The 15,957-nt window shown below is 43.6% G+C and overlaps 1 long non-coding RNA gene across 9 annotated transcripts in view; it reads right to left on the bottom strand.

Annotated features, from left to right (window-relative positions):
* Positions 1-14,707, bottom strand: part of LOC112671378 (uncharacterized) — a 39,513-nt gene extending 24,806 nt beyond the window's left edge. For 7 of the 9 annotated variants that reach the window (XR_007410688.1, XR_004816097.2, XR_007410691.1 and 4 more), the window contains exons 1-2: positions 14,567-14,707; positions 14,144-14,473 (exon numbers count right to left, since the gene is read on the bottom strand). This is a non-coding gene — a long non-coding RNA (uncharacterized LOC112671378). The remainder of the gene's footprint in view (positions 1-14,143; positions 14,474-14,566) is intronic. The other 2 variants (XR_004816089.2, XR_004816091.2) reach the window with 2 other exon arrangements.
* Positions 14,708-15,957: the final 1,250 nt, after the last annotated feature.

Genomic DNA, 15,957 nt, shown 5'->3' with positions numbered 1-15,957 from the left:
ATTCGGCCTGAGATTTAAAGAGAGACCAGCTGGAAGGCTACAGTGAGAAGAGTTCGCGCTTCTATCAAGGTAGGAAGACGGGGAAAAAGAAATAAAGAAACAAAAGGCCTCCAAGGGGGAGGGGCCCCGCGAGGAGCCGGGCTGAGGCCGGGGCGAGTGTCCCCAGGACAGGAGAGCCCAGTCCCGGAGACGCAGGAGCTGCACCGACCTTCCCGGGCGGAAAGGGGCTCGCAGGGAGTTGGAGCAGGACCCAGGAGGGCGGGGATGCCCTCGGGCTCCCCGGGACAGTAACAGCAACTGCGCGCCCAGGAGAGTGCGCCGAGCTCCCTAAGGGCTGCAGCGCGCACGGCGGACCCGGCGGGACCCGGAGCAGCTCGGGGGGCTCGGGCGGCGGCTCCAGAGAGGCGGCTGCGGGACCTGGAGCAGCTCGGAGGGGCTCGGGCGGAGGAAGAGGCTCCGCTGAGGGGGCTGCGGGGCGGGAGCGCGAATCCAACAGTGCAGGCCCCGGAGCACAGGGCGCCGGGACAGCCCAGGATCCGGCCTCCCCCGGGACAGGCAGAGGCCGGGAGGGCCCAGGACAGCGAGGACGCTCCTGCCCCAGCTGAGCAGATCAGTGGCCCCGCCCCGGAGCCTCCAGGCCCTGCAGACCGAGCGCTCCGGAGTTACAGCGGGGCTGACTCCAGGGCTCCAGAGCTGGCCCCGCCACTGGGGCTGTTGCTCCTGGGGCCTCACGGGGTAAACAACCCCCACTGAGCCCTGCACCAGGTAGGGGCAAAGCAGCTCCCCCAAGTGCTAACACCTGAAAATCAGCACAACAGGCCCCTCCCCCAGAAGACCAGCTAGACGGACAAGTTCCAGGGGAAGTCAAGGGACTTAAAGTACACAGAATCAGAAGATACTCCCCCGTGGTTCTTTTTTGTTTTTATTTCTGATTGCTCTCCCCCCACCCTTTTTTGCCCTTCTTTCTTTTTCTTTCTCTTTTTCTTCTCTTTTTTCTTTTTTTCTTCCTTTTTTCTTTTTCTCTTTTCTTTCCTTCTTTCTCTCTCTTTTTCTCCTTTTCCCAATACAACTTGTTTTTGGCCACTCTGCACTGAGCAAAATGACTAGAAGGAAAACCTCACCTCAAAAGAAAGAATCAGAAACAGTCCTCTCTCCCACAGAGTTACAAAATCTGGATTACAATTCAATGTCAGAAAGCCAATTCAGAAGCACTATTATACAGCTACTGGTGGCTCTAGAAAAAAGCATAAAGGACTCAAGAGACTTCATGACTGCAGAATTTAGATCCAATCAGGCAGAAATTAAAAATCAATTGAATGAGATGCAATCCAAACTAGAAGTCCTAACGACGAGGGTTAACGAGGTGGAAGAACGAGTGAGTGACCTAGAAGACAAGTTGATGGCAAAGAGGGAAACTGAGGAAAAAAGAGACAGACAATTAAAAGACCATGAAGACAGATTAAGGGAAATAAACGACAGGCCTGAGGAAGAAAAACCTACGTTTAATTGGGGTTCCCGAGGGCGCCGAAAGGGACAGAGGGCCAGAATATGTATTTGAACAAATTCTAGCTGAAAACTTTCCTAATCTGGGAAGGGGAACAGGCATTCAGGTCCAGGAAATAGAGAGATCCCCCCCTAAAATCAATAAAAACCGTTCAACACCTCGACATTTAATAGTGAAGCTTGCAAATTCCAAAGATAAAGAGAAGATCCTTAAAGCAGCAAGAGACAAGAAATCCCTGACTTTTATGGGGAGGAGTATTAGGGTAACAGCAGACCTCTCCACAGAGACCTGGCAGGCCAGAAGAGCTGGCAGGATATATTCAGGGTCCTAAATGAGAAGAACATGCTACCAAGAATACTTTATCCAGCAAGGCTCTCATTCAAAATGGAAGGAGAGATAAAGAGCTTCCAAGACAGGCAGGAACTGAAAGAATATGTGACCTCCAAACCAGCTCTGCAAGAAATTTTAAGGGGACTCTTAAAATTCCCCTTTAAGAAGAAGTTCAGTGAAACAATCCACAAAAACAAGGACTGAATAGATATCATGATGACACTAAACTCATATCTCTCAATAGTAACTCTGAACGTGAACGGGCTTAATGACCCCATCAAAAGGCGCAGGGTTTCAGACTGGATAAAAAAGCAGGACCCATCTATTTGCTGTCTCCAAGAGACTCATTTTAGACAGAAGGACACCTACAGCCTGAAAATAAAAGGTTGGAGAACCATTTACCATTAAAATGGTCCTCAAAAGAAAGCTGCGGGTAGCCATCCTTATATCAGATAAACTAAAATTTACCCCAAAGACTGTAGTGAGAGATGAAGAGGGACACTGTATCATACTTAAAGGATCTATCCAACAAGAGGACTTAACAATCCTCAATATATATGTCCCGAATGTGGGAGCTGCCAAATATTTAAACCAATTAATAACTAAAGTGAAGAAATACTTAGATAATAATACACTTATACTTGGTGACTTCAATCTAGCTCTTTCTACCCTCAATAGGTCTTCTAAGCACAACATCTCCAAAGAAACAAGAGCTTTAAATGATACAAAAACTGGTAAAGGGACTTCTTTAAGTGGAAAGGAAAGACCATAATTATTTTAAATATTATAAAAGAAAAACTTCATGAGTAAAAAATATATAGTAAAGGGAGTAGATCAATCACTTATGAAGCTAGGATAGGAGGCTAAAAGACTAAAGTGGTAAAATCAATTATATCTAAAAAATTAGTTAAGGGACCTACAAAATAAAAATATGTAAAACATGACAACGTACATATAAAATGTAGAGGGGAATAAAGTGGAGTTCTGAATGTTTTTGAATTGGAGAGAATTGGGAATAAAATGGAGTTCTAGAATATTTTTGAACTTTAGTAATTATCAATTCCATATACAATGCTACATACTTAGGATGTTATATATGAACTTAATGGTGACCTCAAACCAAAAACCTGTAAAAATATATACAAAATATAAAAAGAAACTCAAGCATAACACTAACAAAACTCATAAATCACAAGACAGCAAGAGAAACAGGGACAGAAGTAGTAACAAAAACAACTAGAAAACAATTAACAAAATGGCAATAAGTAAATACCTATCAGTAATAACATTTTAAAATTTTATGTAACTTTAGTTAACATATTATGTATCATTCATTTTGGAGGTAGAGTTTAATTATTCATCAGTCTAATATAACACCCAGTGTTCATTACATCACGTGCCCTCCTTAATGTCCATCACCCAGTTACTCCATCCCCAACTCCCCCCCTCCCGCTGCCTCCCCTCCAGCAAACCTCAGAGCAATAACTTTAGATGTATTTATTTAAATGCTCCAATCAAAAGACAGAGTGACAGAATGGATTTTTAAAAGACTCATCTATAACTCACTTCAGACCTAAAGAAACAAACAGATTGAAAGTCAGCATCTTCCATGTAAATGAAAGAGAGAAAAAAGTCTGGGGTAGGAATACTTATATCAGACAAAACAGGCTTTTAAATAAAAGTGGAACAAGAGACAAAGAAGAGCATTACAGAGGAATAATCCAACAATAGTATACAGCAATTATAAATTCACCCTGTATTAAAGCAAATGAATGCATAAGGAAATATTAACAGGCAAAAAGGGAGAAGTTGACAGTAATACAATAAAAGTAGGGACCTTATAGTCCACTTACATTGATGGATAGAACATTCAGGAAGAAAATCAGTTAGCAAACAGTATCTGTGCTGAAAGGGAAAAATCTGCAGCCAAGAATACTCTATTCGGAAAGAGTGTCACTCAGAATAGAAGGGGAGATGAGGAGTTCCTAGACAAAAATGGAAAGAGTTTGTGACCACTAAACCAGCCCTGTAACAAATATTAAAGGGAATTATTTGAGTGAAAAGGAAAGACTAAGTGATGGTATGAAAAGTAGGAAACACAAAAGCAGTAAAACTAAGTATTTTTGTAAGAAATCAGTCAAGGGATTCACAAAATAAAAGGATGTAAAATATGACACTGTATACCGAAAATGTTGGGGGTGAGGGGTGGGAATAAAGACTGCGTTCAAAGTTAAGTAACCCTCAACTTCATATAGACTGCTATATGCAGATGATATATACAAACCTAGCGATAACCACAAATTACAAACCACTAATAGATATGCCAAACATAAAGAGAAAGGAATCCAAGAATATCATTAAAGAAAACTAGCAAATCATAAAAGAGCAAGAAAAGGATTAGAGTAAAACTACAAGAAAATGCCAAAACTTGTAGCCAAAGGACAATAAATACATATCAATAATTACTTTTAATATAAATGGACTACATGTCCCAATCAAAAGATACAAAATAATGGTGGGGATTAAAAAACAAGACCTGTCCATTTGCTGCCTACAAGAGACTCATCTCAGACCTAAAGACACTTGCAGATTGAAAGTGAGGGGATGGAGAAACATTTATCATGCAAATGCATTTCAAGAGGAACCCAGAGTAGCAACAATTTTATCAGACAAAATAGACCTTAAAACAGACTATACAGAGACCTGGACATGATGTAATAATAAAGAGGACAATCCAATAAGAAGATATAACAATTAAAACATTTATGCATGCAACATGGGAGCACCCAAATACATGAGATAGTTAATAACAAACATAAAGGACTAATCAATAGTAATTCAGTAATAGTAGGGGACTTTAACACTCCACTTACATCAATGGACAGATTATCCAAACAGAAAATCAACAAGGAAAGAGTGGTGTTGAATGACACATTGGACCAGATGGATTTAATGGATTTATTCAGAACATTCCATCCTCAAACAGTGGAATACACATTCTTGTCAAGTGCACATGTAACATTCTCCAGAATAGATCGCATATTAGGCCATAAAACAAGCCTCAACAAAATTCAAAAAGATCAAAGTCATACCATGCATCTTTTCTGACCACAATGCTATAAAACTAGAAGTCAACCACAAGAAAAAAATTCTAGAAAGACCACAAATACATGGGGTTTAAATAACATGCCACTCAATAACAAATAGATCAAGAAATTAAAGAAGAAATTTAAAGAGTATGTGGAAAGAAACAAAAATGAAAACACAATGATCCAAGACCTTTGGGACACAGTAAAAATAATTCTAAGAGAGAAGTTGATAGCAATACAGACCTTCCTCAAGAAGCAAGAAATAACTCAATATTACACCCAAAAAAGCTAGAAAAAGAAAAACAAACAAAACCTAAAACTAGCAGAAGAAGGGAAATGATAAAGACTAGAGCATAAATAAATGATATAGAAACTAAACAATAGAACAGACCAATGAAACCAGGAGCTTGTTCTTGGAAAAGATCAATCAAATTTATAAACTACTAGCTTGACTCATCAAAAGAGAGAGAAAGGACTCAAATTCACAAATGAAAGTGGAAATAGCCAAAACCACAGAAATATAAACAATTTTTCAGAGATTATGAAAACCTATATGCCAACAAGTTAGAACCAAGAAGAAATGAATAAATTCCTAGAGACATAGAACCTACCAAAACTGAAACAGGAAGAAATAGAAAATTTGGACAGATTGTCAGCAAGAAGACTGAATCAGTAATAAAATAACTCCTAGTAAATAACAGTCCAGGACCAGACAGCTTCATAGGTGAATTCTACCAAATATTCAAAGAAGAATTAATACCTATTCTTCTCAAACTATTCTGAAATATAGAAGGAAAAATTCCAAGTTCATTCTATGAGACTTGCATCATCCTGATACCAAAACCAGATCAAAATACCACCAAAAAAAGAGAGAGAAAGAAAACAGCAAACTAACATCTCCATAGATGCAAAAATCCTCAACAAAAGTCTAGCAAACTGAGTCCACCAATGCATTAAAAGAAATCATTCACCAAGATCAAGTGGGATTTATTCCTAGGATGCAAGGGTGGTTCAATATTTGAAAAGCAACCAATGTGTTATATCACACAATAAGACAAAGGATAAAAACCACATGATCATATTAATAGATGCAGAAAAAGCATTTGACAAAGTACGACATCCACTCATGATAAAAGCCCTCAGCAAAGTTGGTTTAGAGGGAATATATCTCAACACAGGAAAAACCCACAGCTCACATTATATTCAATGGGGAAAAAAAAACAGAGCTTTCCCCCAAAGGTCCAAAACAAGACAAGGATGTCCACTGTCACCACTTTCAACCTAGTACTGAAAATCCTAGCCACAAAAATCACACAAGAAAAAGAAACAGAAGGCATCCAAATTGATTAAGGAAGAAGTAAAACTGCCACTATTTGCAGAGGACATGATGCAAATATAGAAAGACCACCAAAAAGCTATTAGAACTGATAAATCAGTAAAGTCACAGGATACAAAAATCAATGTGCAGAAATCTGTTAATTATCTATATGCTAATAATGAAGCAACCCAAAGAGAAATTAAGAAAACAATGCCATTTACAATTGCACCAAAAATAATAAAATATTTAGGACTAAACCAAGGAGGAAAAAAAACCTATTCTGAAAACTATAAACACTGATGAAGGAAATTGAAGATGACACAAACAAATGAAAAGACATTTCATGCTCATGGCTTGGAATAACAAGTATTGTTAAAATGTCTATACTACCCAAAGCAATGTACATGTTTAATGTAATCCCTAAGAAAATACCAATAAGCATTTTTCATAGAAGTAGAACTCACAATCCTAAAATTTATATGGAACTGAAAAAGACTCCAAATGGCCAAAATAATTTTGAAAAAGAATAACAGAGCTGGAAGTATCACAATTCCAGACTTCCAGTGATATTACAAAGCTGTGCAATCGAAACAATATGATACTGGCACTAAAAGAGGCCCATGAGGTCAACGGAACAGAGGAGAAAACCCAGAAATAAACCCAAAATTATATGGTCAATTAATCTTCATTGAAGAAGGAAAGAATATCCAATGGAAAAAAATACTTTTTTCAATAAATGGTGTTGAGGAAACTGGAGAGCTACCTGCAAAAGAATGAAACTGGACCACTTTCTTACACCACACACAAAAATAAACTCAAAATCGATTAAAGTCCTAAATGTGAGACCTTAAACCATGAAAATCCTAGAACAGAGCTGAGGCAGTAATATCTCTGACAATGGCCATAATAGCATTTTTCCAGATGTGGCTCCTGAAGCAAAGGAAATAAAAGCAAAAATAGATTTTTAGGACATCAGAATACAAAGCTTCTGCACAGACAGGAAACAACCAACAAAACCAAAAGACAACCTAGGAGAAGATATTTGCAAATGACATATCCAATAAAGGGTTAGTACCCAAAATATATGAAGAACTTCTACAACTCAACACCCAAAAAATAAATAACCCAATTTAAATGTGGGCAGAAGACACGAATAGCAATTTCTTCAAGAAGACACCCAGATGGCCAACAGGCATATGAAGAGATGCCCAACATCAGTCATCATCAGGGAAATACACATTAGAACCACTATGAGATATCACCTCACACCTGTCAGAATGGCTAAAGTCAGTAACCCAGGAAATAAGAAGTGCTGGTAAGGATGTGGAGAAAAAGAGACCCTCTTGCACTGTTGGTGGGAATGCAAACTAGCGCACTCACTGTGCAACACAGTATGGGGATTCCTCAAAGAGTTAAATATAGAACTTCCCAATAACCCAGTAATCATACTACAGGGATTTACCCCCAAAATACAAAAACACTATTTTGAAGAGATACATGCACCCCTGTGTTTACTGCAGCATTATTTACAATAGCCAAACTATGGAAGCAGCCTAAGTGTCCCTTGATAGATTAATACAGAAGATATAATACACACACAATGGAATATTATTCAGCCATAACAATAAAATTTTGGATGGAACTAGAGAGTATAATGCTAGAAAGTATTATGCTAAGCAAAATAAGTCAGGAAAAAACAGAAACCATATGAGTTCACTCATGTGTGAAATTTAATAAAACAAATGAGCAAAGGGAGGGAAAAAAAGCAAAGCAAACCAAGAAACAGACTATTAACTCTAAATGCTGGGCACCAGCGGGGAGGTGGGCGGCAGGGGTGGGGGTGGGTAGGAGGTGAAACAGGTGATGAGGATGAAGGAGGCACTTGTGAGGAACACTGGTTTGTATGGAAGTGCTGAATCACTATATGTACACCCAAAACTATAAAGCATTATATGTTAACTATACTAAAATTAAAAACAAAAATTCAAGATTTACGTATATGATATGAAACTTCAATCTGTACTATGTCGTATCGCACAGTGTTTAAATGTACATGTGACTACACTGCCCACATTTCTCTAAAATTTAACTCCCAAGATACTACAGTTTTGGAGTGTCCTTTAGCTTTGATTTTTCACATTATCCCTTTCCTTGGATGCTTGATAATTAGAAATAGTCACTACCTCACAGGTCACATGTGAGGCCATGAAACAAGCCTCAATAAATGTAAGAAGCCTTAAAGCATAGCATGCATCTTTTCAAACCTCAAGTGTGAAGCTAGTAATCAATTATAAGGAAAAAAATAAAAACCAAAGAGAGTACATAATGAGATGTGCCCTGGGTGTTATATGTTGGCAAATTGAATTTAAAAACAAAAAAAACAAAAAAAACCCAAACATGTCAGAGGCAAATAACAAGCTATTAACCAACCAATAGGACAACTAAAAATTCATCAGGAAATCAAAAACACATAAAAACAAATTAAAAAAAGTGAAAATGAAAACACAATGGTCCAAAATTATGCATTCACATCAAAAGTTCTTTTTTCACATCAAAAGTTCTAAGAGAGAAATATAAAGCAATACAAGCACACATCAAGAAACAAAAATCACAAAAAATTAGTATTACAACTAAATGAACTAGAAAAAGAGTAAATCATAACATTAGTAGAAAAACTAAAATAATAAAGATCAAAGTTGAAATAAATGAAAGGAGAGATTAAAGAAACAAAAGGGAGGGAAAAAAATCAATGAAACCAAAGCTGGTTATTCAAAAAGCTAAATAAATTGATAAACTTTAAGCCAGATTCTTGAAGAAAAAGGAACAAAATCAATAAATTCAGAAATGAAAGAGCAAAAGTAATACTTGACACCACAGAAACAGAAACCATTAGAAGAGACTACTTTAAAAAATATGCTAAGATATTCAGTAACAAAAAGGAAACAAATTATAAAAATAAAATCTTCAAAAAATGGAAAATATGAACAGAAAAATTAGTAATGAAACTGAACAGGTGATCAAAAAACTCAACAAATAAAAGTCCAGGGACCTATGGGTTAAAAAGCAAATGCAATGAAAAATTCAAGCAGCATTATTTTCTATTCTCAGGGTATTCCAAAAAAAATTTTTTTCCAAAAAATTTTTTACAAGGATTCCAAACACATCCTTAAAAAAAAATTACCCAAGACCAAAACCACAGTCATTACAATAAAAGAAACTACAGGCAAATAAGCCAGATAAACATACATGAACCACAAAATAGTAGCAAACTACATTCAGAAATATATTAAAATAATCATTCAACACAAGCAATTCATATTTATTCCAAGAAATACAAGGATGATATTAGAAAATAAACAATATACCACATTTTATTAAAATGAAGGATAATGAAAAGGTGAATATCTCAATCGATGCAAGAAAGCAATGTCAACACTCCATATGAGTTGATCATGAAAACTCAAAAAAAGTGGGTTTTGAAGGAACATACCTCAGTTTAATAAAAGCCACGTGTTCCATACCCAATACCAAAATTGAGAAGACAATGTTCACTTTCACCACTTTGATCCAAGATAGTGTTGCAAGTCCTAGCCACAGCAATCCCACAAAGAGAAGAAATAAAGGGCACCCAGATTGCTGAGGAAGAAGTAGAACTGTCCCTTGCAAGTGACATGATTCTATACCTAGAAAACTCTAAGGACTCCTCCAAAAGAACCATTAGAAGATGTGAATTCAAGAAAATGGTAGGATGCAAGATTCACACACAGAAATCTTTTGGGTTTCTATACACTAATCACCGAGTAGAAGAAAGACAAAAGAAGGAAATGATTCCAGGTCCATCGCATCAAAGAGAACAAAATACCTAGGCATCAACTCGACCAAGGAGGTGCAAGACCTGTGCTCAGAAATCTACAAAACACACAGGAAGGAAACCGAAGAAGACACTATCAAATGGAAAGCTATTCCATGCTCGTGGAAAGGACCAATATTGTTCAAAAGTCCATCCTACCAAAAGCAACCTACAGATTCCAAGTCATCTGTATCAAAATACCAATAGCATTCCTTACAAAATAAGCAATCCTAAAATGTCTGTGGAACTGCAAGAGACCCCAAAGAGCCAAAGCAACCTGGAGAAAGAACAAAGCTGGACGTGTCACAGTCTCAGATTTCAAGGTTTACTGCAAAGCTAACAGAGTCAAAACAGTATGGTATTAGCACAAAAAGATGCATATGTCAATGGAACAGAACCGCAGCCCGAAAATAAACCCACACTCATGGTCAATCTATGACAAAGCAGGTGAGGACATACAACTGGGAAAGACAGGCTCCTCAATAAATGGAGTTGGGCTACCTGCAAAAGAAGAAAACATTCTGACACCAGGCACAACAATAAACCCACCATGGATTAAAGACCTAAATGTCAGACCTGAAACCATAAAACTTCTAGAAGGCACAGGCAGTCATCTCTTGGATGTCAGCCCAGGAACATTTTCCTAGACATGCCTCCTCAGGCAAAATAAAAATTAAAGAACACTGAAGCAAAAATAAATGATAGGGACTATACCAAAATGAAAAGCTTTCACACATTGAAGGAAACCAATTGAATGAAAAGGCAACCTACTGAATGGGAGATACAAATGATAGTTCCCATGAGGGCCTAATATCCAAAATATCTATCAAGAACTGATATGATTCAATACCAACCAGCCAGCCATTAATGATCCAATGGAAAATCAGGCAGAGGACCCGAACTAACATTTTTCTAAAGAAGACGTGCAGATGGCCAACAGGCACTTGAAAGGATCCTCAACATCACTAGTCATTAGAGAAATGGAATTGAAAAGTACTTGATATCACTTTTCCCCCTGTGCCCCCCATGAGAATGGTTGGTATCAAAAATGTGAAATTAATAAGTGTTGGTCAGAATGTGGAAAAAAATGGAATCCTCTTGCACAGTGGATAAGAACATCAAGTGGTGGAGACACCATGGAAAGCAGTATGGAGGTTCCTCCAAAAATTAAAAGTAGAAATCTCATGCCATCCAGTAATTTTACTACTGTGTATTTACCAAATGTAACAAAAACACTAATTCAAAAATCATGTACATCCTATATGTTTATTGCATCATTATTTACCTTAGCCAATTAGGGAAGCAACCTGTGACTATCAATAGATGGTTAAGAAGCATTGGTATATATACCATGGAACATTGCTCAGCCATAAAGAGGGCGAAACTCTTGCCTTTGTTGAGAATCTGGAGATATGTGGGATCTAAATAACAAACCAACACAAGTAAACACAGAACAGACCATGATTGCCAGGTTGGGGGTTTTATGGTGGGACCGGCAAATAGGTGAAGGGGATTAAGAGGTACATACTTCCAGTTATAACATAAATTAGTCACAGTGATATAAAGGACTGCCTACGGAATACAGTCAGCAGTACCCTAACAGTGTTCTATAGTGACAGATGGCAACTACGCTTATGCTGTTGAGCACTGCATAATGTCTAGAACTGAGGAGTCTCTCTGTTATACACTAGAAATGAATAGAAAATTGTAGGTCAACTCTGTTTCAATAATAGGTGTTCTAAAAATTGCATTCCCTGTGACCTGCCCCATTCTCCAGACTAATTCTCACTGTCTGACTAAACATGCAGTGTGTTCACTGTTCATCTCCCTGTACCGGAATGTAGACTCCATTAAGGCAGGGACTTGATCTATTTGAAGCTCAGGACCTACACGATGAACCAACGGACAAATTTCCTGTTGCCACATTCCAGGCATTACCTTAAAATGTGTCTAGATCTGGCTGAGTGAGCACAGCTGAGGTGGTAGCCAGGCTCCGGGCTACGCACACCTGCACGCACTCTGGGGCTCAGGGCTGTGGGTCCTAACTCTGCTTTCAGGCCATGAGCTACTTCACAGCCAGCAGCTCCTCAGGACCCCCTGCTACCTCATCCCGGCAGGAGGCAAGGGTGGGTGCGTGGGCAAGAAGCAGAAGGCCCAGAGGAGATTGGGTGGGAGGGCCTCAGGGCTTGTCTAGGAAGGGGGCCATGGCTCCATACCCTAGTGTCTGACGTATGAATCAGAAGGGTATCCCCAGAGAGGACAATGGGCCCCATCAGGACTGTGCTACCCAGAGCTCAGCAACATCCCCCAACAGAGCAAGGAAAGGGAGGCATCCAGGGCCTGGGGGCCACACACATCAAGGTGGTAGATAGTAGGGCACAGGGAGGTCATCAGCTCCGCCACCCATGGCGGCCACCCGGAGAAAAAGGCAGCTTGTACCCTCAGATGTTAGTCACCCTAGATGCAGACTCAGGACATACCCCACAGTCAACTCTTGATGATTTGGGTATAAGCCATCGGTCTCATGACCCTCCATATACCCTGGGCCTCTCCTTGTCCCTCTCAAAGCACCCCTCGACCTCCTGGCTGCCTCAGGACGAGGCCAGAGCCGGAGCGAGGACAGACGGTGGGATGAGACACAGCAGCGAGGCTCGCGGGGAGGACAGGCTGCAGCGTCCAATCCACTTGTCACTTGCACCCTCCCTGGCCCCGCACACAGCGATGGTCCTACATGCTGTGGACGGAGTAAGTCAGAGCGGGTATGTTCTCAGGGAACCTTCTTCCTCATTGGCGGGCGCAGGCATTCGTCAGAGCTCAGACCAGGTCTCTTCTGCTCTACCTGGGGTACTTTCTAGAACAAGCTGCCCAGGGCGAGAGCAGGCTGCCCCCAGGGAACAGTACACAACCACCAGCGCTCAGTTCATGTAAGCCAAAAGGAACCAAAAACGGGTTTCTGAGCAGCTACAGACTTCATCTGGGGAGAAAAATATGGGTGATAAAAATCAATCCATTCCTTTATAGGTGTGTAGACTTCAGTCCAGAGAGGTTAAAGCAGCTGCCCCAAGTCACACCGGAGAAAATGGTGCAGTTGGACTTCAAGGGAGGCTCATTTCCGACGGTAGGGCCAGCCGGCCGGGGGGACCCAGCGACAGGGGTCCCGGCTTGGTAAGGCTGGTGGCGCACCTCGGGCCGGCCCCACCCAGGAACCCGGGGGCGCCAAACGCGGGGTGAGGCACCAGGCCTGCCCGAAGGCCGGGGAGGAGGGTCCAGGCCAGCTGGGGTGCTCCCGCCACCCCTCCACCCCTGCTCGCAATCTTCCTGTCATTCCTGCCCATAGTCCTGGGGCCGCGGCCGCACGGGGCGGCGGTCTCGGGGAGGGGACGTGAGCCCTGGGCACAAGGGCCGCCCCGGGCAGGGTCCCCATCGGGCCCCCGGACACTTCCCGGGCCCCCGCCCCTAGATGCCAGGGCCTCACACACCGCGTGTCCTCACGCAGTCAGTGCCCCGGGGCGGGGGGCGCGCAGACACCCCCGGGTGGGAGCCCTGGAGGCCGAGGCTGCTGCTGCGGACAGACGCGCCGGCCGGCCGCGGGGAGGTGGCACTACTTCTGGCCAGGGAAAGGCGAGAAGAGACGGGGGTCACTCCTGGGCCCCCAGGCCCTGCCCCCTGTGGTGGCGCCTGAAGGACCGCGTGTTCTGTGTGGGGACAGGGCCGATGGGTCCCCGCGGAATTAAGGGGAACAAAACGGCCCAAAGACACCAGAACCAGGATGAGCCTCGGAGGTGTGGGCGCTGCCGGGGTCCGTGCGGGGGGGCCTGGCCCAGCCGCACCCACGGAAAGGGGTGATGGGAGGGGTGGGCTGGGCCAGGGCAGGACCAGGCTGGACAGGGCCCAAGTCAGCAGGGCAGATGGCGGACAGTGATTTTTAAGAACTCTGAGTTTTTAAGTGGGAGAAACCAGCCCCTAAAGAAGACCTGCTGAGGGAGTGCATCCCCGGGAGGTAGCAAAGGGTGAAAGCCTCTCGCCCCCGGCAGAGTCCAGAGAGCACTTACCTGAAGGGGGTGGGGGGGCCTAGTGGCTGAGAAAAGCCAGCGAGACTTTGGGGGATAAATGTTTTCTTTCTGGTCCTGCGTTCATCCCACTGGTACGTGCAGTTTTTTGAAGGCTCTTCAGACTGTCCACTGATATGCTAATGCGGGTGTCACAGCTCAGGGAAACGTTCTCCAAATGCACGAGCTTCGTCATTACTGCGGGCCCCTAAGTGCCTCTGCACAGAGCCCTACACGCTCTTACCAAAGGAGAGCTGCAAGAGGCTCCCAGATGCTGTTTCCACACTGGCATTTCGGGGCTGATTTATGGCTGGCATTGATTCATCGCATGTTCTACTTAGAACAGAAATGAGTGTAATTTATAACCATTTGTTCCTCCCCAAGGCCGCGGGCGAAAAGAGGATATTGATTTTTGGAGTTACTCACAGTGACCAGAGAAGGTTCGTCGGCTCCGGTTTAGTCAAGGACGCCCCGCTGACTCAGAGGCCAGGAGAACATTCGGTCCCGGAGATGGAGGGGGCCCTTAACCTTAAACAGAGCTTTCTCCCAGCCCAGAGCTCTGTCTCTAAATACAGCCCCCCCCCCCCCCCAGCCAGGCACAGCTGGGCTGCGCACCTGGGGATGTCCTAGAGACGCAAACTCTCCATCCCCACGCCTACCCGCCTACCCGGGGAGCAGAGACCAGAGACTCGGGGAGCAGAGCCCAGCATCTGTGTTTTAACAAATCCTCCAGGTGATCAGGATGCATGATAAAGTGAGAAGGGCTGTAATTCGTGGAGAATGAAAGTGAGAGAATCAGCAGCTGGAGGCCGGCAGGTCCCCTTTCTCACAGATGCAGCTGGTGCTGCAGAGCGCGGCTTGGGCGGTGGCTGCTGGGCCACCGCTGGACACGCTTCGCCCTCACGCGGGGACCGGCCTGCCTTGGAAACGAGGGCCAGAGGCGCAGAGGCAGCTGAGCTCCCTGCAGAGAGCCGGCTCCCACCGCGGGGAGGGGAGGCGAGCCCTGGGAGCCCCCCTCGCTCGGCTCCAAACCCACCAGTCAAGCGGCCCATCCGCCGAGCGCAGGACTGTGGCGCCCGACGCGAGGGAGGGAGGCGGCCCCCACCAGCCTGTGCCTCAACTCTTCGTGTTGTGGACGATTGGTGACTGAAGTGACCGGCTTTTCTCCCTTTGGGTTGCTGCTCCCCTGTGAGGACCGACCAAGTCCGGCACTTGCCAAGGCCCAAGAGGAGCACTTCACGGCGCCGTCCCCCGCCAGAAAGTGGCTTCTTGGTCTGAGCCTTGCCCTTCCCAGTCTGGCCCAATGGCGGGTGTCAGCTGCCATCTCCTGCCCTCTGCAAAAGAGCCTGAGAAGAAACCCAGCCTGTGGGACGCCCGGGCCCGACGTGAGAGCCAGTCCCGTGGCTCCTTGGAAGTGGTTTGCCAGGGGGGCTTGACTTGGAGTCACCTCACTGAGCTTGTTAGCATCTGAAAGTGTGTCACCTTCCTCTCTCCTGCCTCTCCATTGCCCGTTTTTCACCCTCCCCACGACCTGGCCCTGGAGCAGTAGAGATATGCCCCCTTCCCTGGCCGGAGGAGAGCCTCAGGGAACAGAAAGGATCTCAGAAATTATTCAGTGCAAACAGCTCATTTTCGGGCAGATGAATGGGGCACAGGAGGCTGGAGGAACGCAGCCAGGCCCTGACCCCCCAGCAGAGGCGGAGCCTGCCTGCCCAGGCCTGAGACCTCGGGGCAGAGGGGTGGGGGGATCCCCAGCCTCCATAGCTCCATCAAAGGCTGAGGAACTCGTGGCTACACCACATTCTAACGAGGCTTAT

Source organism: Canis lupus, chromosome 5 (genome assembly GCF_003254725.2).
Source record: "Canis lupus dingo isolate Sandy chromosome 5, ASM325472v2, whole genome shotgun sequence".
In the NCBI taxonomy this organism is placed as follows: domain Eukaryota; kingdom Metazoa; phylum Chordata; class Mammalia; order Carnivora; family Canidae; genus Canis; species Canis lupus.
The sequence above is the reverse complement of the archived record's forward strand: the minus strand, read 5'-3'. Positions and strand labels throughout refer to the sequence as shown.